Source organism: Cupressus sempervirens, chromosome 1, assembly GCF_028749045.1.
Source record: "Cupressus sempervirens isolate cs-2001-9-10 chromosome 1, ASM2874904v1, whole genome shotgun sequence".
Lineage (NCBI taxonomy): Eukaryota > Viridiplantae > Streptophyta > Pinopsida > Cupressales > Cupressaceae > Cupressus > Cupressus sempervirens.
The window spans coordinates 606,805,977-606,810,186 of NC_143118.1; the positions used below are offsets into that span (position 1 = coordinate 606,805,977).

Here is a 4,210-nt window from a genome sequence, read left to right on the forward strand (position 1 = left end):
ATGCTCAAAAAGTACAGGCCCAATGTGTCTATCTAGGGAAGAAATTGCACGAATGCTTTTTGCCGAGATGTGGGTGCTCACGGGTGGTTCCCTCGCGGTGCATTTCTTCGGTATGTGCATGTGCATGAGATTGAAGCTTGTCCGACAAGGCTAGTGTGAGTGTTCATCCGTAGGAACTTTTTTGTACCTGCGCTGGAAGATCACATGTCATGGGGAATAGTTACTGAGGTGTGTAGGAGGCATATGCCTAGGAAATGGATGTCTCTGAGTGGCCTTACAATTGAGGTGGCTACATGCGCAGTGCATCTCGTACAGACTCGAGGCTTCTTTCCGAGTAGTGGCAACAGTGAGTTTGAGGGTAAAGGGTTCCGTACGGGATGTTCTTCCCAGGTGCCTGTGAACTGAGGCTCCCTGTTCAACCCTCTCTGATCGATGATGGGACACTTTCCTCTTGTGTGAAATCTTTGAGCATTGTGAGTCCTGCATGTGCTGTGAACATCATTCTTGTTGCTTGTGCGATGGATTATGTTTGGATGCATGATGGAGAAAATGCAAATTTTGGTTTCCCATCGCGGTGGGCATCCCTTGGCTGTAGCAGGTCTTGGGGGTCCCCTCGTTGTTAGAAGCTACCTAGTCGATCCTGCCAGTAGTCATATGCTTGTCTCAAAGATTAAGCCATGCATGTCTAAGTATGAACTATTTCAGACTGTGAAACTGCGGATGGCTCATTAAATCAGTTATAGTTTCTTTGATGGTACTTTGCTACTCGGATAACCATAGTAATTATAGAGCTAATACATGCACCAAATCCTAACTCTCAAAAGGGATGCATTTATTAGATAAAAGGCCGGCGCGGGCTCAGTCGCTATTTCGGTGATTCATGATAACTCAACGGATCGCACGGCCTTTGTGCTGGCGACGCTTCATTCAAATTTTTGCCCTATCAACTTTCGATGGTAGGATAGAGGCCTACCATGGTGGTGATGGGTGATAGAGAATTAGGGTTCGATTTTGGAGAGGGAGCCTGAGAAATGGCTACCACATCCAAGGAAGGCAACAGGCGCGCAAATTACCCAATCATGACACGGGGAGGTAGTGATAATAAATAACAATACTGGGCTCATCGAGTATGGTAATTGGAATGAGTACAATCTAAATCCCTTAATGAGGATCCATTGGAGGGCAAGTTTGGTGCTAGCAGCCACGATAATTCCAGCTCCAATAGTGTATATTTAAGTTGTTGCAGTTAAAAAGCTCATAGTTGGACCTTGGGTCGTCACGGTCGGTCCGCCTTTTGGGTGTGCACTGGCCCTCACATCCCTTCTGCTAGCATTATGGAAGATGAACCACTATGAAAGCATTTGCCAAGGATGTTTTCATTAATCAAGAATGAAAGTTGGGGGCTCGAAGACGATCAGATACCATCCTAGTCTCAACCATAAATGATGCCGACCAGATCACGTGCGAGTTTTATCAGGTAAAGCAAATGATTAGAGGCATAGGAGGCATAACGCCCTTGACCTATTCTCAAACTTTAAATAGGTAATTTGGCGTGGCTGCTCTATTGAGCTGCACCACAGAATCGTGAGCTCCAAGTGGGCCATTTTTGGTAAGCAGAACTGGCGATGCGGGATGAACCAAAAGCTGAGTTACGGTGCCAAATTGCATGATAACCCAGATCCCACAAAGGGTGTTGGTTGATTAAGACATCAGGACGATGGTCATGGAAGTCAAAATTTTCTAAGGAGTGTGTAACAACTCACCTACCGAATCAACTAGCCCCGAAAATGGATGGCGTTGAAGCGCGCAACCTATACTCGGCCGTCGGGGGAGGTGCCAAGCTCCGATGAGTAGGAGGACGCAGGGGTTGTTGCGAAACCTTGGGTGTGAGCCTAGGTAGACCGGCCCCTGGTGCAGATCTTGGTGGTAGTAGAAAATATTCAAATGAGAACTTTGAAGACTGAAGTGGGGAAAGGTTCCATGTGAACAGCACTTGGACATGGGTTAGTCAATCCTAAGAGATGGGGAAACCCTATTTCAAGGGCACACTTTGCGCGATCATCGAAAGGGAATCAGGCTAATATTCCCAAACCGGGACATGGCGGTGGACGGAAAGGTTAGGAAATTTGGAGATATCAACGGGGGCCCCGGGAAGAGTTATCTTTTCTTTTTAACAGCTTGCCCACCCTGAAATCGGTTCAACCGGAGATAGGGTCCGGTGGTTGCAAGAGCACCGCATGTCCCGCGGTGTCCGGTACACCTTCAGTGGCCCTTGAAAATCTAGAGGATTGAGTACCATTCACGCCCAATCGTACTCATAACCGCATCAGGTCTCCAAGGTGAACAACCTCTGGTCAATAGAACAATGTAGGTAAGGGAAGTCGACAAAATGGATCCGTAACTTTGGGAAAAGGATTGGCTCTGAGGGTTGGGCCTAGGGGTCTATGCCTCAAACTCGTGGGCTATTGGCAGCCTGCCCAAGCTGCTCCCATGGCGAGGGCGGCCCGTCACACGCCGATCGAGCGATGGACACAGGATGCCCCCTTCAGAGGGCTTTCCCTAGGGGGTGAACAGTCGACTCAGAACTAGTACGGACAAGGGGAATCCGACTGTTTAATTAAAACAAAGCATTGCGATGGTCCCTACAGATGCTGACACAATGCAATTTCTGCCCAGTGCTCTGAATGTCAAAGTGAAGAAATTCAACCAAGCGCAGGTAAACGACAGGAGTAACTATGACTCTCTTAAGGTAGCCAAATGCCTCGTCATCTAATTAGTGACGTGCATGAATGGATTAATGAGATTCCCACTGTCCCTATCTACTATCTAGCAAAACCACAGCCAAGGGAACGGGCTTGGCAGAATCAGTGGGGAAAGAAGACCCTGTTGAGCTTGACTCTAGTCTGACTTTGTGAAATGACTTGAGAGTTGTAGAATAAGTGGGAGCTTTCGGGTGCAAGTAAAATAACAATACTTTTAACATTATTTTACTTATTCTGTGAGGTGGAGATGGGGCAATGCCCCTATTTTTGGCCTTAAGGTGCGTCTAGGTGCGCCGATTTGGGTGGAAGACATTGTCAGGTGGGGAGTTTGGCCGGGGTGGCACATCTGTTAAAAGATAATGTAGGTGTCCTAAGATGAGCTCAACGAGAATAGAAATCTCGTGTGGAACAAAAGGGTAAAAGCTCATTTGATTTTGATTTTTAGTACGAATACAAACTGTGAAAACGTGGCCTATCGATCCTTTAGACTTTAAGAATTTGAAGCTAGAGGTATCAGTAAAGTTACCACAGGGATAACTAGCTTGTGGCAGCCAAGCGTTCATAGCAACGTTGCTTTTTGATCCTTCAATGTTGGCTCTTCCTATCATTATGAAGCAAAATTCACCAAGTTTTGGATTGGTCACCCACCAATAGGTAACGTGAGCTAGGTTTAGACCGTCGTGAGATAGGTTAGTTTTACCGTACTGATGATCCACGCTGTGATAGTAATTCAACTAAGTATGAGAGGAACTATTGATTCACACATTTGGTCATCACGCTTGGTTGAAAAGCCAGTGGTGCAAAGCTACTGTGTGTCAGATTATGACTGAATGCCTCTAAGTTAGAATCCACGCTAGATGCGGCACATATCTCTCTTCAGCTGGATCATGACCCGTAGTAGGGGTGCTCTTGCACTCCCAGGGGCCCATGTCATTGGCCATCTCCGATCGGCACACTAGCACATTGGAGCAACCTTGGATATTAATTTCAAGTGGTCAGCAAGAAGAACCTTTTGTAGATGACTTAAATAAGTGACAGGGTATTGTAAGTGGCAGAGTGGCCTTGCTGCCATGATCCACTGAGATTCAGCCCTTTGTCGCCTCGATTCGTAAAACCTTTTTTGACTCTGAGGCAGGTGGGGTTTGTAATTTGCGCGAGGGCGAGAAAATCTCCCAAGTGCCAAATTCTAGGTGGGGGTGGGGTTTGCAAGGTTTTTACTTGCAAGCTCATAACAATCTCTCAGGTGCCAAATTCTCGATGGGTGGGGTTTGCAATTTGTGCGAGTGCGAGAAAATCTTCCAAGTGCCAAATTTTGGGCGGGTGGGGTTTGCAATTTTTTGCGAGGGCGGGAAAACTCTCCCAGGTGCCAAATTTTGAGTGGGTGGGGTTTTGTGAAAATTTCTACGAGGGCAAAGAAATCTCCCAAGTGCCGAATTCCCGGTGGGTGG

The 4,210-nt window shown here is 47.0% G+C and overlaps 2 pseudogenes; both read left to right on the forward strand.

The window, feature by feature from the left end:
- Positions 1 to 627: 627 nt before the first annotated feature.
- LOC149578942 (18S ribosomal RNA) lies at positions 628 to 1,493 on the forward strand (annotated as a pseudogene; the record flags this gene model as incomplete).
- An 863-nt stretch (positions 1,494 to 2,356) lies between these two features.
- LOC149578943 (25S ribosomal RNA) lies at positions 2,357 to 3,870 on the forward strand (annotated as a pseudogene).
- Positions 3,871 to 4,210: the final 340 nt, after the last annotated feature.